A 26472-nucleotide genomic window follows, 5' to 3' on the forward strand; every position below is an offset into this window, starting at 1 on the left:
GTCAGGTTTGCTTACGTATGTCTTTTCAGCTGGCAGCTTGGCTGAGAGTGGCCTTTTAGGTTGGGCTCTGATAGACAACATGTCTATTCCAAATAGTCTCTCATCCTCCAACAAAAATATCAATCTTGTTTTCAAGGTAAAAGCAGGGGTCCAGAGAGAGCAAGCAGAAGCATATAAGGCTTCTTCAAGTCCCCAGCTCAGAACCAGCAGGCCATCACCTCTGCCATGTTTTGTCATTAGCCAAAGCACTTCCTGAACCCAGCCCAGGTTCAAGGGCTGGGAAAATAGATGCCACTTCTTGATCGTATAAGCTGCAAAGCCATATTGTAAGGGGTATGGATACACGGAGGGGTAAAAATTGGATCATTTTTGTTATAAATTAAACACAAATGAGATAAAAAAATTACATTTTAATATAACAGTTAAGCTACTTCTGAGTAAAAAGGTTGAATAGGTGTAGCAAGTTTACTTCATTCTTCTCCCATGACCTGCAAAATAATCATAAAGTTATGTTTGCACAATGGGTCTTAGAGACTGTGTCAAAAGATAAACTCATATTTGAAATGGTAGGGATGTTTTATGCATAACAGGAAAATATTGAAAAATAAAACTCTTAATTGGAATGGGAATAGAGGAATTCAATATGTCAAATTATTAAACCAAATTAAGCCAAATTATTAAACCAAATTAGTACTTTCACATAGTCTCAAGTGTTTATTAATTTTAACTAAAATAAAATTGAGACCAGAACAACTGGAAAAAGCAGGTCAGAGTTGAAGTGTATTTTTAGGATGTCACTAGTAAAGCCTTCTTGGCAATTATGTCTAGTATTTAAAACTAATGCAAGAATGTTAAATACTATTATTATAAATATAGCACTTTCCTATCATCACTAAAACAACTGTTGACATGTCACCTTACTTCCTGTTAATTCTCTCTTGGTTCACCTTGTAGAATTCCACTGAAGATCAGTGTTACGCAATTGTTCCATTTACTCTGGTAACGTGTAAAACTTCTACAACTTTTAGGAAGGACTTATGTGTTTGATTTGACAGCTGACTCAAAAAATGAAGAGAACAGATGGAGTAGAATAATAACTATAATTTAAAAAATCACAGCAATTTATCTGTGGCCAATGCCAATTGGTATGGAAGTAACCATGCCAACTTACAATTAGCCATGGTAGCAGGCAATTGGGAAGTGTAATGGTAATCCCACAGCCAAGCTAGAGGCTTAACGTTAGTCATTGCTGATTGTGTGTCATTTTCTTGTTCTTCACAGTGCTAGTGAATAACTCTAGATTGTGTGGAACATGTTTAACCCTCTGTTGCTTCATTTTTTTAGTAGTGGTTATAGAAAAAGTGAAATGTCAAAAAAAAGGAGGGATATGAAGAAAAGGAGAATAACCATCAAAGCGTGCGCTATTTCATGCATATAGTTTTTTAAAGTATTATTCTTAATGATTGTGTAATATTTCATTATATGGAGATAAAATATTTTATTTGACTATTCTGTTGTTGGAAATTTAAGCTTTTAAATTTATTTTTGTTTCATTTTTTTAAGTGTGTTTTAGCTAGTACATATAACACAGAATTAGCATACTTTGGCAAGCATCTTTAAACATTTCTCTTGTTCTTTCTTTACTAGATTTCTGGAATTGGAATTATTCTGGAATTAGAATTATGGGTTGATGAGTATGGAAAATTTTAAGATTTTTTTAAAAATTTATTCATTTGAGAGACAGCATGCATGCAAGAAACCATGAATGTAGTGGGTAGGCGGGAGGTTAGAGGTAGAGGGAGAAGTAGACTGCCTGATGAGCAGGGAGCCCAACGTGGGTCTCAGTCACAGGACACTGGGATCATGACCTGAGCTCAAGATGGACACTTAACCGACTGAACCACCCAAGCACCCTTAAGATTCTTGATACATGTACATACTTACTTTCCAGAATTTTTTTTTTTTTGGTAAGATTTATTTATTTAGAGAGAAGGAGAGAGAGTGAGAGAGACATATATAAGCAAGAGAGAGCATGTGTGCAGGGGGGAGGGGAAGAGGAAGAATCTCAAGCAACCTCCCCACTGGGTGCTGAGCCCAATGTAAGCTCAACCCCAGGACCCTGAGATCCTGACCTGAGCCAAAATGATGAGTCAGTTACATAACTAACTGACCCACCCATATGCCCTGCCAGTTTGTTAAGTTAGTTTACACATTCACAAATAGTGGTTGCATCCTCATTCTACCCTCACTGGCTTTAAGTATTACATTTTTTAAATGTTAAAAATTGTCAAATATTATTTCATTTTAACTTTCTCTTTATTCATTGTATCTCTTTAACGATCACATTGAACATTCACACACACATACACAAGATGACAATCCTATGTCAAGTATGTTATAAATATTCTCATTTTGAGGTTTGCCTTTAATGTTTATTATACGTTGAGATACAGAAATTGTAAGGTTTATGGTTGATGGTTGGTCTTTCTATCCTGATTTCCTTAATTACTTCTGTGTTTTGAAATCCTAAACTTTCAAGAAATCTGTTACGTATACACTCTTCTAGTTTTGCCTTTACACGTTGTAACCTAAAATTTATATTGGTAACTGTTGTTAAGATGAAGATGAAACTCAGCTTTTCCCTCAATACCATGTCTGATAATAATTTCCTTACACATTTGTTCATGATGTTTTCTTTATTATGTACTAGTTCGTATATACTAAGATTATTTTAACGGTATGCATTCTGTTAATTATTGTGTTACTTCCACATTATTTTAATTATTTTAGTTAATATTTTAACATCTAGTACTGGAAATACAGTTTCATTACTCTTCTTTTAAAATATTTTCTTGTACATATTACCCATCTAAGGTGTTTCTTACTAGATATTTCAATTTGGATAGTAACCTACTCTAACTTCAATTTCTTCATCCTTGAACTGGGAATAATAATGATTTCTATTTTACTGTGTTTGACACTTAAATGCAAAGGAACCTAATTAGTGCCCAATATCTGGTAAGATATTAGCAGAGCATTTGCTTTAGTTTTTGTCTTTCTTATGAATTTAGCATCAATTCTCCTAGTTCTGAAATATAAACATCTTTAGTATTTTGGTTGGTTTTATGTTAAATATACATGCTGATTTGGGATATAGCAGAGGGTTTGACATATAATGTATTATTTACTTCAGGGGTATAGGTATGTGATTCATCAGTCTTGCACAACTCGCAACGCTCACCATAGCCCATACCCTCTCCACCCATTTACCCCATCCCTCTTACCCCTCTCCCCTCCCAGCAACCCTTGGTTTGTTTCCTATGATTAAGAGTCCCTTATGGTTTGTCTCCCTCTTTTTGTCTTGTTTCATTTTTTCGTCTCTTTCCCTCTGATCCTCTGACCTGCCTCTTCAATTCTACATTATCAGTGAAATCATATAATAATTGTCTTTCTCTGACTGACTGATTTCGTTTAGCATAATACCCTCTACTTCCATCCACATTATTATAAGTGGCAAGATTTCAATTTCTGATGGCTGCGTGATATTCTATTGTATTTACATGCCACATCTTCTTTCTCCATTCATTTGTTGATGGCTATGTGGGCTGTTTCCATAGTTTGGTTATTGTGGACATTGCTGCTATAAACATTGGGGAGCAGGTGCCCCTTTGCATCACTACGTTTTTATTTTTGGGATAAATACTGAGTAGTGCAATTACTGGGTCATAGTGTAGCTCTATTTTCAACTTTTGGAAGAACTTTCCAAACTACTGTAGTTTGGAACAGAGTGGCTGTTTTCCAGAGTAGCTGTACCAGCTTTCATTTCTACCACCACTGTGGGAGGGGTCCCCTTTCTCCACATCCTCACCAACATCTATTGTTTCCTGACTTGCTGATTTTAGCCATTCTGATTGGTGTGAGGTGGTGTCTCATTGTGGTTTTTATTTGTATTTCCCTGATGCTGAGTGATGTTGAGCATTTTTTTCATGTGTAGCAAAGGGTTAGAACCCGGAACTAAAAAGCCATCAAGAACCAAGATACTTCTGCATTCTGTTTTCTTCTCTGGCTGCATAATGTCTCTTTTCTGTGAAACTGCTCTGTTCTCTTGCTTATCTTATAGCCTCACTCTTCTTGCTCATTGGTAAACTTAGTATTAAATGGATACAGTGGCAGCTTTGTTCCCCAGTTTGCATACCTTCATAAGCCCAGTGCTAATAACAGACTACAATCACTGAGTCTCATACTCACACTTTGAGTATAGAGAATCTAGTTGACTCACCTCTGGTCGTATCACCTGTCTGGAAAGTCCTGCAGTCAATTCATCTGTGCTTACAGAGAGTGCATGGGAGGGTTTTTTGTTTTTTTTTTTTAAGATTTTTTTAAAGATTTTAAAAAATTTACTCATTTATTTGAGAGCGAGAGTGAGAGAGCACCAAGCATGGCATGGGGGGAGAGAAGAAAGGAGAGAGAGAGAATCTGAAACAGACTCCACACTGAGTACAGAGCCCAGTGCGGGGCTCACTCTCATGACTCTTGATATCATGACCTGAGCTGAAATCGAGAGTCAGAGACTTAACCAACTGAGCCATCCATGTGCCCAAATGTATGGGATTTTTAAGAAGGGGCAGAGGTAAGAAGAAAATAATAGTACTGTGAGTATTGCTGATATATGGAAAAGCTCTTGATTTGTGTTTTTTTATTTAGTATCTGGTCACTTTTCCCAATCCTCTTAATGATTCTAATTGCTAATTTTATTAATTCTATTAGTTTTTCCACTGAAAGCAATTGTTATATATGATAATGGCCTAGGAAATGAACACAGCGATTTTGCTTCTTTATTCTGTTTTAATTCCCTTCATGTTCCACATCTTGCTGTTTATTTCACATTGGAGAAAGATGCAGGATGGAAAGGGTAAATGTAGGATGGCTACTTAGGAAACTCTGCAGTAGGCAAGCATGAGATGATTCTTGCTTGCTATTTTGATGGAAACAGAGGGGGTGAATAGAACTGAGACATAACCTGAGGTAGGATCAACTGAAGAGAAGGTACAATTTCTGGACATCATATATCATAAGAGGAACAAATTTGGATGGGGATTTATACCACAAGTTTGAGATGCCTGTATAGCATCTAATTAGATCTGAGCGTCGAGTTCAGAAAAAAGGTCTGTATTACATGACAGATGGTGCGGAGGGAGGGGCAGTCAGCACAAACCAATGGGAGTGGATGAGATTGCATAGGAGGGAGGTCAGAAGTAGAAGAAGGTGACCATAAGCTGAGAAACACAAACGCTAGGAAGTTAAGTAGAGGAAAAAGAATATTGAAATGATGCATCCGGAGAAGTACGAGGAAAATCAGTAGACTGTGTTGCATAGGAGAGGAAAGTGTGTATGAAAGTGAGTGTTTAAATCTTCAAAACATGTTTAGAAGTCAAATAAGGTATAATGCCAGCAGCTAATGTTTACCGAACATTTACTATAGGCAAGCATTTTTATTCCATGAGCTTATATGAATTACCTCACTTAATTATCCCAACAACCCTCTGCTATTATTATCGCCAAACTATAGATGAAGAAACAGATAGAGAAGGTGAAAATTTAAAAAGAAGTACCCAAACTCTAATTCTCTGCCTCCCTAGATGAACCTGTAAAATCGTCCACATAGGTCACTGGTGACTTTGGCAAAGGTAATTTTTGGCGGAATAATAAGGGTAGACGCCATGTTAAAGTTTGTTGAAGAGCAAATTACAGGTGACAAAATAAAGAGCATTCAGAAAACCCTCTCACAATCTGTCTGTGAAGGGGACAACAGCAAGGGCAGTAGCTGGATGGAGTATGGATTATTGAAGAAGAAAATCTTAATGCACCAATATTCAAAGCAAGCACAAGTTCTTTTTTTTTTTTCCTTAAAGATTTTATTTATTTATTTATTTGAGAGAGAGGGAAATCACGAGCAGAGGGAAGAGGCAGAGGGAGAGGGAGAAGCAGACCCCGTGCTGAGCAGGGAGTCCAACATGGGGCTCAGTCCCAGGAAGCTGTGATCATTATCTGAGCCGAAGGCAGTTGCTTAACCAACTGAGCTACACAGGTGCCCCAAGCATGTGTTCTTGATAGGAAAATATTGTTGATCAAGGGAAGACCTGAAAGAAAAGTACAGACCCAGCTCACTTACACAGAGTTGCAGATGTCTTATACTTCCTAAGGAATATCTAATTTATGCCAATAATGATATCATATTTAAGGAATTCTCATTAAAATTAAGAACAAGATAAAGATACCACCATTATTGTTTAATAACATTCTAAAATTTCTGGTCAATGCCAATTTTCCTCCCAAATTATAGTTTAAATCTATCCATTTCTCTCCATATCCCGCAATACTACCAAGACATAATCATTTACGGTCACCTCTTGACTATCTCCGTCTTGACCCTTGCTCTTCTCCCATTCTCTAAGTTGTAGAGATGGAGCTTTACAAAACAAACAATGTCTTATGTTTAAAACTTTTAGTTGTTTTTCATTAAGTTACTATCCAGAATCCCTAATACGTCCTACAAAGCCCTGCACTGTGGCCTTTATTTGCCTCTTGAAACTCATCTCTCCCCACAGCCCACCACCCCATCCCCCCAACTCACTCCCCCTTTCTCTGGCTCCAGCCACAGCAGCCTTTGTTCAGTCCCTTGAACTCACGAGCTCTTCTCTGCCTCAGAACTGTCCACTGGTGTGCTCACTGCTTGGACTGCTTTTCCCTTCACTTGGCTAGTCTCTTTTTATCACACCCTGCAAGTTACTTTCTCTAAGGAGGCTTCTTGATGCTCCAATCAAAATCAGCTCCTTTTGTTATAATTTTCATTATACCTTCAACACTACATTTCACCTATGTAGCACTTTTCACAATTTAGAATTATAAATTTACTGACATGAGGGTTTTTGTCCATTTCTCCCAGTAGAGTAAAACTTCATGAAAGCAGGAATTGTACCTATGTCTTTATCTCCAACACCCACCATATTGCCCAGCACATAGAAGAATTCAATTAGTTAATTTAATACTAGAGGAGATCGTTGTAGACATGTTTAATTTGTGTTTCTTTTCAGCTTCCAGAAGTGTTTGATAATTAATATTTTGATTCATTTAATTCAATACCAACCCTCATTTTTTTCAAACTCCGGCTATTAAATTTGTGAGATAAAGACCAAAATTCATTTTACATGTATGACCCTTGGAATCGTGTTTCAAAAAGACAATATATAAAACATAAATGTATTTAATAGTATACTAGAATGTGCAGGGAAGAAATTGGGTCACATATTTCTATTTTTCAACCTTTATGAAACACACTGCCTTTGGCAAGTACTATTTAGTTCCTTATTCTATAAAATAACATCATACTGTTCTTTTAATACCAAATATTGCACTGTCTTTTTAATTCAGGAGTAGTGTTAAAGGTTGTCTATTGATTCTTGTGTCATAATTTTTCGTTGCAATTACAGTGGAATTTTGGAACTATTGACCATAGTGACCTTAGGTTGGTTTTGTTAAGGAAATTTATTCAATAACTATTTTATGTAATTTAAGAACAAAGAAATATGGAAATCCAGGGGCACATAATGAGAGATCAGTAGAAAGGGCATGATCCTCATTTATATAATGATTAAGACAACTTGACTTTAGTTTCTCATTAATCAGTGCTTGAGTACTAAAAGGGTAGTTTACAATCTGTCTCAGTTTTGCTTTTTGTTTGACCTTTATTCCAATTATCCTATTTCTTCCCTCCAGGTTCTGGTGTTGCCTCAGATTTCTACTCTTCTCTTTTAACCCCCTTTCCCACAGACTCGACTTTACTCCCTGTGCCCCCCTTTGCTCAGCTTCTTGTGGATCTTGCCGTCCTTTCTTTCCCACCTGTTTCCTTTCATCCTGTCCAAGCCTGATTCTCTCGTTAGGTTAATCTCTTCCCATTTTTATTTTAGGAAGCTCTGGGAAAGGAAGAGAATTTTTAATACAAATATTTGAATTTGTGAACAGGTGACTCTAGAGTATTTTTTGTACTCAAAACCAATGAAGACATCTATTACCCATTTCCCCCTCACACCTGAGCATTTCCTAATGAGACTGCGCTTTGAATATGAGTAAATTCAGCCCTACATTTGGGGACAGTGTTTAGCCTATAAAAAACATGTGGTTTTTAAAAAATATTTTTCATGAAATGGATTTAAAAATCAATCTAGCTATTGCTTCTGCTTAACATAACCATCAAATATTCATCATCTCTGTTTCCACTAAATCTCAGTTAATAAATGTACTTTATTAATCAAATCTCCTTGATGGAGATGATTCCAGATGGTGGGAGGATAATTAATTTAATGTCATCCAACATTGGATGGCAGGTGCATTATTTTTATTTAGAAGCAAGCCACTGGCATGTGAACTTTCACATTCAATGTAAAAGCAATTCGCTGTATAGTAATTGCTGAACAAGTGTGTCCCATCAGACTTAAATAACAGAAAGAATTCCACTGCACAGAAAACAGAGGTGTTAGTGCAGCTGCTGTTCTAAGTGGATGTTGTGCATTAACTGTGTGATAAGTTATTGTCTGGGCTTATGAACATCTATTGCTTCTTAGTTTAATATCTTACAGAAATCATTCTCGGTTCTTATTTTTCCTTACTAATCTTCACAATCCCCTTTAAGCCCTGTAAGTAACTCCCTATCAATGATCCGTTCTAATAGCAATTGAGGATAAATGAGACAAGATACAGAAAGCAATTAACATTTCCTTTGTTTTTTTCTACATTTTTCCTTGTTCTTCATGTACTGCTGATAAGCATACCATAAGATCAAAAATAAAGACAAAATGCTAACACATGAATGCTTTGGCAAGCATTTTGGAGAATGTTATTTTAAGTACCTGCACTTGTCTGGCCCTGGGAAGGAGTATAGCGATGCAATGGCCTCACCCTCTGGCTGTATTCCAGGGGCTCACTGATCATAATCCTGCCTGTCACTTAAGGTTTACTTGTGTATACAGCTGGTTTACAGAGCTGAAGTCTTGGTAAAAAATCGCAAGGCTGGGTCACACAATAGCAACCAGGAGATGGAGGTCCAATCAAGCTTTTGGAACTTTTGGAACTTCAGAGGTCACCTGCAGTGACACTCATCTGTTATTTGGATTTTCACAGGTGGTTGTCCAGGCTCTGCTCATTAATGCTAATAAGATAATTCCAAATTCTGTATTTTAAGCCCAGATCTAGTCCCTGTCACTTTTACTGTTTTACCTCCTGGTAGTTTTAACCTCCTCGAAAAATGCATTCTCGGATGATTTTTTTTTTAAATTTATTTATTTTAACAGAGAGAGAGAGAGAGAGATTACAAGTAGGCAGAGCAGCAGGCAGAGAGGGGAGGAAGCAGGCTCCCTGCCGAGCAGAGAGCCCAATGCGGGGCTCGATCCCAGGACCCTGAGATCATGACCTGAGCCGAAGGCAGAGGCTTAACCCAAGGAGCTACCCAGGTGCTCCTCGGATGATTCTTTTCTTCCAAGTTACTGACAGCTCCTTGAAGAGCCAAAGATAACTAATGTATTCTCTTGAACCACGTTGGCATTTCAGGGTTTTCCACTGTGTTCTGCAGATCCTGGTTTCTGGGTCCCTCATGCTCCTCACAACCTTCATCTCGTGATGCGGTGGCCTGCCTGTCACCTGTTAGTGTGCTGCTCACAAGCAGACAAGTTCTTCTGTCATGTCTTGAGCAGTGAATACAGCAGGCCATGTAGGAGAGTGAAGGAGCTTGGATTCCATAGAGCGGAGCCCCAGTCCTGGCTCCACCTTTGGATGACTGCACGGCTGTCTCAGAAGGAGAGCAATAAGCTAGATTACCTCTGGAATCACAAATGTTTACAAGTAGAATGGATATCAAATATCAAAATTTAAAAGGTCTGTATTCCTCTCAGGAAGTTTTTTTCTTGAATCAAAATAGAAGCACTTACATTTATGTGCGCTACCTTTTATTCTGGGGGTTTTAGCCTGGTGTTCCTACTAGTCAACTTTTAGTTCTTAATTCTGACATCTACTACAGTAGTCACTTTTTTTTAAAACTTTGTAACAGCCATGAATTTTGTATACATAGATCAGGAGTCTTTGAGTAACTCATATAAATACCAAATAAGAAAGACAAGGCCTGGAGCACATCTCTGTTGCATGCCACTGGAGTGCTCTTTCTAGGTACCAGCTAAACAAAATGAAGGTAAAGTTAGTATATCTAACCACTTATTTACTCCATTACAATTTAATCCACCTTTATCCAACACATCTTGAGAAATTTTGTTAAGATTCTTACTGAATTAAGCCGATCTCATAACATTTGCATGATTTTTGTTGAGATGATGTACATTCTTGCTATTCATCTTACTCTGTACTAATAATGTAAAACCAATTTGTTTAATAATTAATTCTAGAATTTTGCCAGGAATCAATATCCGGCTTACTCATTATTCATGTATAATTTTTAATATATTTAATTTATTTATTTGACAGAGAGAGAGACCACCAGTAGCCAGAGAGGCAGACAGAGGGAGAGAGGGAGGCAGTCTCCCCACCAAGCAGAGAACCCAATTCGGGGCTCCATCCCAGGACCCTGAGACCATGACCCGAACTGAAGGTAGAGGCTTAACCCACTGAGCCATCCAGGCACCCCTCATGTATATTTTTAAATGAGAAACATGGGGTGCTTGGGTGGCTCAGTGGGTTAAGCCTCTGCCTTCAGCTCAGGTCATGATCTCGGCTCAGGTCATGATCCCACAGTCCTAGGATCGAGCCTCGCATCGGGCTCACTGCTCTCTGCTCGGCAGGGAGCCTGCTTCCCTTCCTCTCTCTTTGCCTGCCTCTTGGCCTACTTGTACTCTCTCCCTGTCAAATAAATAAATAAAAATCTTTAATAAATAAATAAATAAAATAGGAAACATTATTGGATCTTGGCCTTTCCCTCTCCAAGATTCTCACAAATCCATGTCAGTGACTAACTCCCATGAACTTAGTTATCTATCCTTTATCTGCCCTCTCCTATCTTAATGTTTGCCTTGATCTCAGGGGTCGTTAGCTAGAATCAGTGAGTGAAAAGACCTTCAATTTGTTTTCAAAGTAGTTTGATGCCAACTATAACCTAATGTGATATTGAAATTTCCTTCAAAACACATGCTAGATTTTAGAACGCATTTGTTTGTTCAGTCATTCATGTATCTGATCTTTTACTACCTACTCTGTACCAGATACTGTGTTCAGGACTAGGATAACAGAGATGAAGGTGAAAAAACATTCTTCCAAAGGGCATTTATGAAGTGTTTGATGGATCATAAAGGACACTGTGGGAAGGAAAGGAAAGGAAAACCATAACTCTGCAAGGCAGAGGGAAGTGAGTTAGTGATGCTTGAAGCATAGGTAGGAGTTCTCCAGAGCAAGGAAAAGGCAAATGGAATAGTTGCTTTAAAGGCACAGAGAGGATAAAGTCCAAGATGTCCGGGGAACCAGATGGAATGTATTATATAACAAAAGGAAAAACAGTGACCACCAGAAGGATAAAAAAAGGAAATAACTTTTTATATACTGACTGAGGCACAGGTTGGGGCCAAGCACTCAACCAGAATTGCCAAAAAATAACAGGAGGAAGTTCCCTTTGACCATTCAATTGACAACATGTTTAGCTCACTCTCTCCCAGTAGGGGCACCGTCTGACACCCAACCAAGAGATCAGTATGGTAGGGAACACTGATATTTCTGGAAAAGTCTTCCTACCAGAAGACATATCTGAAGTCTCCAGACAAAAGATTAGAAAAGCTAAAAATCCCTTTGAAAGACTCAGGCTGGCTTAAATAAAACAATGGTTAAGCTTTCTGCTTAGCATTTCCTAGGAAATTCTGAAGCTCCCTATTTTCTTTGTTCTCACAATTTATAGAAACTGAAAATTTTAGTCTAATAGGGAAAATGGATTTGACCTTTAGTTTAGGTTTTTTCTTTTAGGTAAAGTCCTATGACAATTTAATCTAAGTATTGATTTTTTTTTTTTAAATCAGTTAAAGAAAGAAAAGAAAGAGCATGAGATATAACCACTTCTTTTGCATCAAAAACGATTTAGTATTTACCTTAAAGTCTAAGGGGTGAATTCCTGACTTTACCTACTAATAAATAGTCATGGCCATATTTACAAAGAAACCAAAATTTTACTTATCTAAATTCCAATAATTTACTTAGCCTGATGTCCAGTCTTATCTTGTGATTGCCCTCCTCAAATTGTCACAAGAATCCTTGGGGACTCTATATATGTTATCTCTGATCAGCATGAGTTAAAAGTAAACCTTGCTGCTTTCATTCCCTCTTTTGGTTCTTGAGAATAGGAATACGACGTTTCAGGTATAATTTGAGCTGGCACCTGCAGCCTTTTCTATATCTCCTTCATTTAGGTTGATTGCTGAGTATCAACAAAGAGAAAGAGAGACAGAGACAGAGACAGAAGAACAGAGAGAGACAGAGAGTCAGAGAAAGAATCATTTATCCAATAGGTAATTACTTTACACATTCATGGAATATATAGAAAATATTATGATTCCTCTGCCAAAAAAATAAATAAGTAAACTTCAAAAACAGACATATGACAAAATATATTCCTGGATATAAGCAATAGTAAAGAAACCAAGAAATTAAGAAAAACACTCCTAAATATAACCCTTGAACAAAAGAATAAATGAAAGGAAAAATTTGTAGAAATGAATGAATAAGAAAACACTTTATACTAAAGCATGTGAAACATAAAAAAACTGTTCTGAGGGTGAAAATATATAGTAAAAAAATAAGTAAAAGATAAATGAGGAAATATAAAAGTAAAAGAAATGTTTTATCTTTTATAATAATAAAAAGAACAATAAATACACTAAAGTAATATAATCACTAAAATTGGTGAAACAGAATTTTTAAACAAAGGATAAAAACACCCAAAAGCTAGTTTCATAAAATGACCAATAAAATAAGTAAATAAAATTCAGTTAGAGAAACAGAGACTAGAAAATAGAAATGAGACAAAATAGAATTAAAAATATTTATAAACATAAGTTTGATCACAGATAGTATAAGGATTAGGAGAATTCTGGAAGACTATTATGTATAATTCTAAAGAAGAAGCAAATTTGATAACTCAGAAATATGGATAATTTCTTCCAAAAGAATGTAAAAGGTTGACAAAGAATAACTTGAAAATATGACTACATTAATCACTGTCTAAGCAATAACTGTGGAGAAGTGATTCAGGATCTGCCATTGAATGAAGGATCAGGACTAACCGGGTTTTTCAGCAGGATTTCATCTAGCCAATAGTTGAAGATGGATAATTTTCATGAAGTCAGAATAATCTTAATGCCAAATCTAATAAAAAAATAAAACTATAATCAAGTATTACTAATGAATATAGATATAGATTAAAAATATATAATATTAGCTAATAGAATTCAATAATTCGTCAAAAGAGGGATCAAGTAGTATAATACTAGGACGTCAGAAGTCATTGAAGTCATTGAAGTTAAGGAGTTATATGAACTGAATACATCACACCAATCAATTGAATAATGAAAGTTTATGGTTATATAAATGGATGCCAAAGCTTTTGATAATTGCAATAATCACTTTTAATTAAAAAAATATTTAAGCAAAATAGGAATTAATGAAATGTTTTTACTCAAACACAACAGTGAATATTACTTTTTAAAGGTCAAAACTAGATTAGAAATGAAGGAGTATTAGGATGTAATAAGGTAAAATTGCTGTCACCTTTGCTTCACAAGAATACCAGGTTGTATGCATTGGAAGATAAGTGATAAATCTATCCCTTTTTCCTAAAGCCTGGATTGTATAGATAGAAAACCTAAGAGACTTTGGTAGAAAAAAGACATTTAACTGAGAAGAGAATTTGAGTATCTACAAAAGAATTTGGTATCTAATCGAAGAATTTGGTTAGATATCAGATATATATTGAAGACACAATAGACTTCCTTTATTTTAGCCTGAAATACCTAGAAATATAAATAAGAAGTGTATTAATGTAAGTGGTAAAAGCAATTAGAATTCTTGGAAAATTTGGATAAGAAAGGAACATAATATATACAAAGAAAATCAAAGCAGAAACAAGATCTAAGTGAATTTTCTTAAAAGTTAACAATATTAAAAAGTTTAGTAATTCATACAAATGAGAGTGCCGACATATTTTAATATTTACTTTCAAGTTGGGTAAAATTGGTTAAGGTTTATACATATAAATAACTGGAAATAGTAAAAAAAATTTTTTTGACAAAGAACAATAGTAAAGGTGGATATACTTTATCAGATAGAACATTCTATAAAGTCACCATACCATAAATGTTGTATATCATGTAGTATAATGAAAGGTGGGGCAAAACGAAAGATCTGGAAATTAGTCTCTGAATTTATGAGAATTTAATTTAATAAATTTTGTATTTCAGCTCAGCGGGAAAGGGTGCATTGCTTCATAGATGTGCTGACTCAACTGATTCTATTCATATTAAATATACCTAACACCCTATATATATAATAATAATTTACATATATATATATATAAAACCTGAAGGATTTATGTAAAAATCAAAAGAAAGCAATACATAATTTGCATTTGCAGTCTAGGTCAAGGGTATATCTAACCAAATGTGTAAATCCAGGGACTATAAAGCAAAGGACAGATGTATAAAAATAAAACATTTCAATTGTAAAAAGACCATAATCAAAATCAAATAGAAAATGATGGTTCTGATATTATAATGTAATTAACAGACAACCAATAACATCAATACTTTTCAGAGAGTTTTAACAATTGAGAAAGGGTAAGTGAATTTTTTAAAGTGAACAAAATGTATGACTAGGTAGTTTTACTAAAGAGCAAGCCCAAAATATTAACACAGATATAAAAGGCTTAGATTCACTACTGGTCAGTGATATGAGATTTAAAACAATTATGAGCTATGATTTTACACCCATCACCCTGGCACCTGTTGCTGGATGTGATTCAAGGACAAAGGCATTCTCATACATTGCTGGTGGTATGTGTAAAACAACAGCCTCTTTTGGAAAGCAATTTGGCGACATCTATTCAAAAAATTTTTTAAATGCACCACCCCTTTATGTAGCAATCCCTTTCTTGAGACTCTGAGCTATATAAAGTATGTAACGTGTGTATAATGGTGTTTATTGCAGCATTATCTGTAGTGACAGAAAGCTGGAAAGAGTCAGTAGTCACTAACAGGAGAATACTTGAATAAATTATGGCACATATAGAATAGTGGATAGTCTAAATTGATTTATAGAAGGTAATGTTGAGGAAGAAAATAAAACTGTGTTTTATAGAAATATGAGTATATATAGAAATTATATATATATATAATATATATAAATATATGTGTGTATATATAAAAAACCTATTTTAAAGCAAAAAAAAAATCCATACTCTGCGTGTGTGTGCGTGTCTGTCTGTCTGTCTGTCTGTGTGTCTCCAGTTATGATTATATGAGTTTGGAGAAAAAATTTGGAAGGATAGCTGTAAGTTCATAATAGACATCTGGCATCTGGAGAAGGAGTTAAAAACAAAAAAAGGAAGAATAATATGTTTTATTGTTATACTTAGTAGCTTATATTATGTATATTTTTGTTTAAAAAATTATATCTGAAATACTCTACATTTATAAATTGTATGTTTATTTATAAATTTTATATTCATAAAGTATATAAATATATTCATATATTTTATATCATATACATTCACAGAATCATATATTCTGAAATGTATATCAAATATTTCATAAGAAAAAATTTTAACATCTGTACTAAAGTTTATATTTTATGAGATCATTTTAGGAATTTATGTAAAACTATGTTTTAGGTAATATTTTAATTTTAAAAAACAAGGTCAAGAGAGATGGATTAAAGATAGGAAAAGCAGCTAGATAACTTCTACAATAATAAACATAAAATATTGAACTAGGATTTGACAAGGGTAACAGCAGGATCATGAAGCACAGGAACAATTCAACAATTTAACAATTTAACAATTTAACAAGAATAAAAATAAAAATATACAAAGAAAGAAAGGAAAGAAAGATTCTGTATTCTGACCCAGTGATTTATTTGTCTAAGCTTGTATCTATACAGCACTGCCTAAATTATATTTTGTAATAAGTATTGTTCTGAGAGTACTAGTAGGGAAAGTCCTTCCGTTTTGCTCATTAAGACTATCTTGGGTACCCTAGGCCCTTGGCACCTCCATAATAATTTTTAAATCACGTCAGTTTCCACACTCAAACACATAAAACCTGCTGAGATTTTGAATGAGTTTTGTTCCAATCTGTAGATTGTTCGGGGGGAATTTACCTTGTGATATTATAGTCATCCAGTCCACAGTATTATTTATTTAGGTCTTTTTTATTGCCTCTTACAAATACAGTTTTCAGTGTAGAATTCTTACATAGTTTTTATTAGATTGAATAATATGTATTTGATGTTTTAATGATCTTTTGAATAATTATAGACTTTAACTTTCAATTGTTTGCCATAGAATATTGAAATACATTGTTTTACTGATAATCTTGTATCCAGCAACTTTGCCTATTTAACTAATTAATTTTAATGGTTTGTAGGTTGCCATATTTTATGTGAATAAATAGTTCTGCTTCTTCCGTTATGATTCTTTTTCCTAGGTTTTCTTTTTCTTGTCAAAATGCAGACTAGGACATTCAGAACAATATAATAGAAATGGTATAATGGACAGCTCTATCTTTTTCCTGAATTCAAGGAGAAATGATTCAATATTTTATCATTAAGTATGCTTTAGGCTTTTGTAGAGAATCTTTCTCAGAATTAGGATATTAAGAATATAGCTTTCTGAGTTTTCCCTTAAATATCCAGTCAGGTATTTAATTTAAAAAATGCTTTTATTAGAAGTGGTCAGGCGATAATACGACTTTCCTTTTTTTTCTACTAATGTGGGAAATTACATTGATTAACTTTAAGATGTTAAACAAGACTTAGAGTCCTAGAATAAAACTCATCTGTTCATGATGTACTATTTCTTTTTGTATATCACTGCATCCAATTAGCTAATAACTTTTTTTTCATGGTTTTTGTATCCATGTTTATGAAAAACTTGAGATATTTCTTTCTTATAATTTCCTTGTCAGGTTTTGGCAGTAGGGTTATGCAGGCCTCATAAAATGAATTGAAAACTGTGACTTTTTTGTTTCCTTTTTCTGAAGGCATATGTATAATATTTGAATTCTTCCAAAGTATTTCTAATAATTCACAGAAAAACAAACAGGATCTGGAGGTTTCTGTTTGAAAAAAATTAAATTATGGGTTTAATTATTTTGTCTTGTTTAATAGATTTGGTTTTTTTTGTTTGTATCTTCTCAAAATCTGGAAAACTTATATTCCAGTGCTTATATTCATAAAATAAGCTATATTCTCTGTTTTTCCACTCCATATCTATTGATTTTCTTTTCTGGAATAGCAGAACCAATATATTTACATTTTTATCCCTGACACTATCTGACTTCAATGAATGATATTATTTTTGTTAGTTCACCTTGGTATTACTAATACGATAACTCTGTTACTTAATCCATTGGTTTAAAAGACAATGTTTTAACACCTCATCATGAAAGATAAAGGAATTATTATACCCAACTTGCCACTCTTTTTTTCTTTCCCTTCTAATTTTTTTGATATACAATTCCAAAATTTTTCAGTATACATATTTATGTTTTGTTCTTAACCATAATCCCTAACTTTTTTTTTTGTTATACAGCTAAATGGAATTTGTGTTCATGGTCAGTCACATGCCTACAGTTTCTGTATTCTCTTGGTTGGCTGATGTTTGTCTTCTGGTAGTTTCTTCTCAAAAAGTTCGTGAAAAATGTATATGCATAGTATGTGGAGATCTCCCCAAATTTTCTCTTACTTGATACTTTAATGACCGTTTAGGTCGGCTATGATTCTTGGGACATCCTTGTTCCCTCAGGGACATTTTAGCCATTAGTCTATTATCATTGAATATTGAATGTTGCTGTGGAGTTATCTGAGACCAATCTAAAACCTATTCCATAGGAGACTGATAATTTTCTTCACTTTAAAAAAGAAATTAATGTAAATATAAAAACCAAATATGTAATACCAGCTTCATATAAGAGCTGGTAGCATTTGAGGGAAATTTTTGTTGAAGTTCAATTTGGGTAAGTATAAAAAGTCTCCCTACCTAAGGAATTGGTATCAAAACAGAAATACACCTCAAACATGTTTTTTAGAGAAATACTTATTTCCTAGGGCATTGTAATACTTGAAAATAAATTCCTCACTTTAAAAATTGTGATAGTACAAGGTTATAAGTTGTATTTAACCTTGTTTTTGTTGTGTGAGATGGTTTGGCATCTTCAGCCTGGTGAGTCCCATCAGTGAATGAGTCTACCAGTGGGAGAGACTCTAAGAAAATCAATGGAGATTGACAAATGCCAACACGGAGGTATTTTATTCATTTCTTTATTCCTTCCTCTGAATAGGAGCAGTCTTCCTGACATTCATGGTTCCATGGTCCAATGTGAGTTCAGCACCATTAGAAAAAGAGACAAAGGGAAAGAGAAGACTCAGATTTTATATTTAGGTGTATTGGAGAGATAGCTTAATCAGAAAAACAAGGACCTAGAAAGTGGAAAGTAGAGACATGAAATCTCAGTTTCCTTCATCATTACTGATCATCTCCAAAGGTTCTTTAAATGTTTATTTCTTTTTCTGCAAAATAGTAAAAATTTCCTTTATTTTAAAAACTTCTCTTAAAAAAATCTCTTCTGGGAGTCTTTGAAAGTTTAGGCCATTTAAAAATGCATACTATTAATTTTCTTGAGTTAATAGCCATTATGGTCTAGCAGTGTATATAATATATATCAAGGGACATCTTAAAAAGCATATTATCATAAAATGCATATTTAAGGACTTTCTACCTTCATAAATTGAATTTAATAGATTATAACAACTCCAGTGGGCCCATTAGGGTCTTTAGAAAACACAGTTCAGGGCCTTGTTAAAACATGTATTCTCTTCATGTCATATCCTACTTAGAGAGTTTGCTCTAATAGCCTAGAAACTGAATGTCTTGCTTAGTTAAGAAAAATAAAAACAAAAGTAAATTTTTTTCAGCAACATAAGAAGAAATCAATTTTACAATTAATTACATAGGTTTTGGTTTCAAATGACATACATAGAAAGGTGTCAATTAAAAGTAGGAGATGCCAGTAAAAGTTTTGAATGGCATAAATTTATATATATCTCCCTCCTTTTATGTGTCAGAAAGGGTGGGTGAAGGTATATGTATTTCAGTTTAAGATGAGGTTATTAGACTTTAATGAAAAACATCCTGTATAAAATATATCCAGTGGTTTTCATATTATCATCTACCGACTGTCCACATCAGAATATCCTAGGTGTTTAAAATGCCTGCTCCTGAGTGCCACCATAGATTTACTGGATTGGAAGTCCAGACATGTACCTTGGGAGTTTGCATGTTAATCAACCCCCTCAGAGATTCTTGCACAATAAGTAAAATTTGAGATTAATGGTGATTTTAATCTATAAACATATCTATATAAGATAATCAACACCTGGAGTCCTACCTAGACTGAATTCTGAGTATACAATCTGACTGTAGAGTGTATGTAAGAACTCCCTAAACATTCTTCAAGGAATACGTATTTTTAATAAGTTTGCTTATTAATTATTTTTATAAAATATAATGTATTATTAGCCCCAGGGGTACAGGTCTGTGAATCATCAGGCTTACACACTTCACAGCACTCACCATAGCACATACCCTCCCCAATGTCCATAACCCCACCACCCTCTCTATACCCCCTCCCCCCAGCAACCCTCAGTTTGTTTGTGAGATTAAGAGTCTTTTATGGTTTTTCTCCCTCCTGATCCCATCTTGTTTCCTTTTTCCCTTCCCTACCCCCAAACCCTACCTCTCAAATTCCTCAAAACAGAGAGATCATATGATAATTGTCTTTCTCTGGCTGACTTATTTCACTCAGAATAATACCCTCTAGTTCTATTCACATCATTGCAAATGGCAAGATTTCATTTCTTTTAATGACTGCATAGTATTCCTATACACACACACACACACACACACACACACACACATTCCACTTCTTCTTTATCCATTCATTGGTTGATGGACATCTAGGTTCTTTCCATAGTTCGGCTATTGTGGACATTACTGCTATAAACATTTGAGTGCACGTGCCCCTTCGGATCACTGTATTTGTATCTTTAAGGTAAATATCCAGTAGTGTAATTGCTGGGTCTTAGGGTAGCTCTATTTTCAACTTTTTGAGGAACCTAAGGAATACGTATCTTTAAACCAATTCTTACCTGTACTATCTACTTCAGACTTATATAAGAAGCCACCAAGATTTATGGCTCTCACTCTGAGTCACTAAACCCTCCTTTTGTAGTAGCAGTTGGAAAATTAATAGAGAGGAGAGATTTGAATGCAACTGTCCATTAGAAATCCTCTCCACTGCTAAGACTTTGGGCATTTTTAAAAATCATCTTAATGGCTTGAGGTCAAAAGGCACCTCCCAGGGGTGTCCACTTAAGGCCTGTGGGTGTTCAGCAATTACAACCAACTTTTATCTACAGCACACCACTGGCTACACCAACCCAAAGCACAAAACAAAAACCCTCTATCCTGTTCTTACATTCTACATTCTTCCTCAAAAATCAAAGTATAAAAAAATGGAATATATTATTTACTAGTAACTCTATCTCTTAAATTAATTTTCCCCATTTTCCCTCATTTTAGAAGTACCAACCATAGCCTTTGGCCCAGGGAAGAAATGAACTTAACCTGTGGCCCACACACAAGGCTTGTATTAAAGGAAAATTGTCGCACCCTCCCTGCCTGAAGAGATGTTGCAACACCAACACACACACAGGTCGATGCACAAGCTCTTGTTTATTCCCTGGTCGATCTTTTTCCTCCTCTGCGGGGAAGTTCCCTTGCCTTATATAGGGCATAATAGCCAATCACAGAGGTGTTCACGTGAACAGGAGGTATACAGCCAATCACAGAGGTGTTCACGTGAACAGGAGGTATCTGGGGCTCGTAGGCAGTGGTGGCATGCGGTGTTCATGTGACGAGCACGAGGTCACGTGTGGCCAGGGCGGATGTTTTTCAGGCTGTCCATGCTGCTCGGGCTATGTAGCCGGTGCCATCTTAGGGGCGTGACCAGCGCCATCTTAGGGGTGCGACCCCGACAGCTCCCCCTTCTTTATTTATTTGTATGGATAAGGGACCGTGCCTGTCTTAGATTGGGACAATCAACTTGCGCCTTACCCATCATCAAATATTGCAGAGCATGCTGCAGCTTCTGTCTTAGGTTGGTACGCCGTTATCGTCCTCATTACCCGTCATTGACTACTGGTCCAGCATGCTAAGCCATACTTGGGGTGAGCTACCATGCTCTATGGCTACCAAGGCTTGATGTACAGCCTGCCGGTCTCTGGCTAATGTGCGTTGGAGGGCCCTTATCCAACGCAGCACCAGGAGGAGTACGAAGAGCACAATACAGCCAAGTGCAATAGTCCCAAATCAGGATTTCCCAAAAGTCACCACTGCCTGCATAGTTTGTAGGAATTGGGAGGCCGTAAGAGGGTTGACTCTCGTGGCATTGATCTGCAGAATCTCCATCTGGAGGGAGGCTGTCAGATTGTGGAATTTGGCTGACCAGGTGCCTTTGAGCATCTGAGGTAATTCTCGGGAGAGGTTCGCTGCTCAGGAGAGATTAGAATACAAGTTAGATGTGATGCATATGCCCGATAAGGGCTGGATACAACTGGTGGAGAGAATTTGCGACATTAGGTTCATTTGTTCCTGGAGGAGATCTACCCTTTGATTGAGGATCATTACGAGTGATATACAAGGGGGTTGAAAGGAAGAAGAATAGTTAAAACGAACAAAGAAGCAAAGGCTCCTGGGAAGGAGTAAGGAAGTGATGTTGTAAGCTGCTTCGGTGTTCTCGTATGGTAGAGATGGAAAGCCGGTACTTGCATTGGTAGAGAAAAACAAAGGAAAAACTGTCGAGTCGTTAGAGAGGGGCAGAGGAGTGGGCCAGGCTTGCACCATGGCCCATAATTGTACTTCTCTATTCCGCCATGGTTGAGTCAAAACACTGAAGGGTAGGATGAGTATCCACAGTAGGGGGGTCCATCGTTTACTCCAAAGGAGGGTGCTGGGATAAGAGGGGCACAACTTGCCAAATACAGAAATGTTCTAAGTTGGCCTATTTCAAAGGCCACAAATGTAGCTCTGAATCTAAATGACCATTTTTAAGATTAGGACATAACATGTATCAAGAATGTTCAAGGTCATTTAGATTTAATTCCTCAATAGTCCTTAGAGTTTAGTCCTGATATTAATGATTCCCCAAAGTGGATACAGGATTTAGATCCAAATCCTCACATCTCAGGATTCAAGTAAATAATCTGTGTCAATTACTTTTGAAATTATGGCCAAAAGATTAGTTTTAAAAACCATCTGAAAATGCTTGCTTCCTTTTAACCTTTATTCTGATCATGACCACTCATTACAAAATCCATTCACTTTATCTCTAGCAGAAGCAAATTACTTGATTATAACCCTCCATTACCTCAATAAACTTCTCATCCCTAGACCTGCAAAGTTAGCAAAGTCAAGTACAGAATACCTAAGACGGTAGAAGAGGTAAAAAGGCATAGAGATGTTGGGTAGTCCCTCAGTTCTGGATACTGCTTAGCAGCACAATACCAAATGAGCAATGACAAACAGCAACTATCCTAATCTAGGTCAGTACAACATCCAAAATACTTTGTAAACTCTTTCTTTGGTTCTTTCTGGAGATCAAATCAACACTCTTCTGATTAAACAGCATGTGAGGAGCTTAAGAGCAACTGAAGTGTTTAACAATATTTACTTATCTAACATCTTTTACCAAAAAATTGTACTAAAAATAATACTAATCATAACTCATAACTGAGAAAAGTACTAACATGAACTGGTACTAACATAAACTGCAAAGGACAGAAATTAGGAGTTGTGTGATACTGAATAGTATATGTGACCTGAAGACTCTGCTGCTTTGTATAGCACCAAGTATACTTTCCTTTAATAAACCCAAACTTAGGCACAAGAACTCAGTGTTAACAGGATTTCACCTTTTCTTACTATGTTTTATTTGTATTTGTACCTAATTTTTACTGAAACTTAATTTATTGAAATTTAATTTTTAAAAGATACTATTTAGAAAATGGTCTTACCCAGAGAAAATTATAGAGATACATATTTTAGATATTACATTATTATGTTTAATTTAAATATTAGATTAAAAGTCTATAGTATCACATATACCAATTATTTAAGCTGCCTTTCCATTTGAGATGAAAGGCTTATGCTAAGCTATACTCCTCACCTTCCCTGTGACTAAGAGCTGAATTGTGAGATATATACCTACAAGAAGTGGCAATCTGTAGCTATGAAGAGTTCTGTGTAAGTGTGTAAAGTTAAGGGACCTATAAAAGGATTGAACTCCCATCCTTAGCCACATTAGCACCATGCTCCAACTGAGTTAACTGGTTCAAAGTGTTAGATAAGACAGTGATAACTAAAGAAATAGGAACAAAGAAAGGTTCTATTTCATCATCTTAAGGTTTCACAGAGATGACGCAGGTTTACTATTCAAATTCCCACCTCCTGAAAAACAACTTCTTAAATAACTCTCAAGAGGGGTTCCGTTAGCTTTCATAAGTGCCCGCAAGGGGCTCTCCATTTGGAGTCTAAAACTTTCCGACCCCATTATCTTTACCTTTACAGTCACGATCTGCGAACATACAGCTGCTGTCCCTTTGTGGTTGCTCTTCAGCAAACTTCTAACCTTTCCTTTGTGGTCGCCCTAGTGACGAACGTGCAATATGACGAGGGGGAAAAAGTACTCATGTATTGCCTTCTCTCACCTTCTCCCTAAAACGCTAAGTTTAAAAAGCTGCACAACTTCTATTCCATGAAATCTTCCTGTTAGAACTACCACTTCTAAAAATCAAGTAAACAAAATGGAAACATTGTATTTCACTCTGACAAAACTGTTCAATGTGAGATCAATGCACATAAAATTAAAAAGTTAAATATACCTTAAAATTATCAGTAAATCAGAACATATCTCAACCAGTATCAGAATTTCTACCTTCACTGTATTTTGCTATTTTTAAATATACTCACAGTTCCCGGGTTTCGGCACCAAATGTCGCGCGCTCCTTGCCTGCAGAGATGACGCAACACCAACACACACACAGGTCGATGCACAAGCTCTTGTTTATTCCCTGGTCATCTTTCTCCCTCCCCTGCGGGGAAGTTCCCTAGCCTTATATAGGGCATAACAGCCAATCACAGAGGTGTTCACGTGAACAGGAGGTATACAGCCAATCACAGAGGTGTTCACTTGAACAGGAGGTATCTGGGGCTCATAGGCAGTGGTGGCATGCGGTGTTCATGTGACGAGCACGAGGTCACGTGTGGCCAGGGTGGATGTTTTTCAGGCAGTCCATGCTGCTCAGGCTATGTAGCCAGCACCATCTTAGGGGTGCAACCGGCGCCATCTTAGGGGTGCGACCCTGACAGAAAATTCATTTGCTACTGAGAAGCATCAACTCTGAGGCTGGAATAAATTTAAAACAAACCATTCTAGGGATTGGGTGGCTCAGTGGGTTAGCATCTGCCTTCAGCTCAGGTCATGATCCCAGCATCCTGGGATCAAGTCCCACATCAGGCAACCTGCTAAGCAGGGAACCTGCTTCTCTCTCTCCCTCTGCCTGCCCGTCTGCCTACTTGAGCTCTCTTTCACTCTCTCTCTCTGTCAAATATATAAGTAAAATCTTAGAAAAAAAAATCATGCTGATGGCTTAAGTCCTTGAAAAGATTGCCTGGTTACTGGTTTCATGAACAGAAAAGTGGCTGTAACAGAGTCATCTAGAGGTGCTTTTATGTGCTTGTGAGGCTTTCTAAAAGGTTAGAAGCATCACCATTTACATCACAGCCCCTCCATTGACTGGCTTCTAAGACTTGGATCTAACAAAATGCCTCCCAGCTGTGCTTAACTGCCTTGTGGGGCTGGTTCTTCATTGTTGATAAGGATCCCCAGCTGTGCTTACTGAGGAGTCCTCTGGCTAATATTCCTCCTTCTCCTGTAGAGAACCCCTACTGGAATAGAGTTGTTAATCCCACAAAAGTGCCCTATAAAATCTAGTCAAGTCGTGGGCTTTCTCAGCCCAAGGTTGCAGTAAATGGAAAATGTGAAAAGTCTGAAATGAAGTACGAACATCGAGTTCTGACGTGGGAGGAATAAACTGAGTCAGTAAAAAAGATAATTATTTGGACTCCTAAAGCTTTAAACTGAATAATGTGATTCATCTAGGTTCTGAGAAAGACTCAGAAATGGTTTGTTGTTGGCCTTGCAGTAGGAGACAGATCTTTATTTTAGTTTTTCAGAGTTTTTAAACTTTAACTAGAAATAATTTAAACGTGCGAAACAGCGGCATTCCTGCAGTTTTCCTTCCCCATTCCTGCAGTTTCATTTCTGATTAACTGAAGCCTTACTTATCGGTGGTTTGTAGCATTTGAGGCAGGTAAAAACTGGAATGTTATTTCCTCTATTTCTCATACCGGCTAGACCTGACTCACAATTCAATAGTGAATCATGACCCTATCAGTGTGTGAGTAATTTAGGCCAGAAGATAAAGGTAGCACAGTCTAAAGTAAGACTATACATCTGAATTATCTGAGAATGATCTTCCGTCCTCCACTCCAAGTTTGCTTTTGAGATCTGGCCTTTCCCTTTTAGTTGGTTCCCAGATAAGACACAGTCAGAAAACAAACCATTCTCATTGCTTGGACAAAGAAGCGCTGTCGTGGGATCAATTTGGGAGATCAAGACACTGCTTATGAAGAGATTCCCAGCATTTCTTACATCTCTTCATGAATCAGACTTGAGATCGTATGGAGTCTGCGCTAAATGCCCTGGAAGAATTGAAAAAAAAAAAAAAAAAGAAAAAGAAAGAAACAACATTCATGTATCAAGAGGACCTAATACTGGTGGAGATTCAAACTAAACCACTTCCCATTTCCCTTGGCAGTCTCAATTTGTCTTAGGGCAACTATCACCTCTCAGAAGGATGATACCTGAATCTCCGTCCTGCACCTGAGTTCTTTCCTGGTCCACTTTACCCACCTACCTCCTGGACCTATTCACCCACATGTCTTCTTGATGTCTTTAGTTGAGTATTTCTAAAGCAGAACCCTTACTTTCTCTCATGCCTGCTTCTCTTCCTGCATTTGATGTTTTCTAATTGTGGTGAGGACAT

At 36.2% G+C, this 26472-nt stretch overlaps 1 protein-coding gene and 1 long non-coding RNA gene across 8 annotated transcripts in view; one reads left to right on the forward strand and one right to left on the reverse strand.

Annotated features, from left to right (window-relative positions):
• COL19A1 (collagen type XIX alpha 1 chain) overlaps positions 1-26472 on the forward strand; it is a 330919-nt gene that overhangs the window by 96130 nt on the left and 208317 nt on the right. The gene's annotated exons all lie outside the window — the stretch shown is intronic.
• On the reverse strand, positions 23926-24365 carry LOC116588819. Its single transcript, XR_004285101.1, has 2 exons — positions 24335-24365; positions 23926-24011 (listed from the first exon to the last, which is right to left on the reverse strand). It is a non-coding gene; the product is annotated as an uncharacterized LOC116588819 (long non-coding RNA).

Source organism: Mustela erminea, chromosome 4 (genome assembly GCF_009829155.1).
Source record: "Mustela erminea isolate mMusErm1 chromosome 4, mMusErm1.Pri, whole genome shotgun sequence".
Lineage (NCBI taxonomy): Eukaryota > Metazoa > Chordata > Mammalia > Carnivora > Mustelidae > Mustela > Mustela erminea.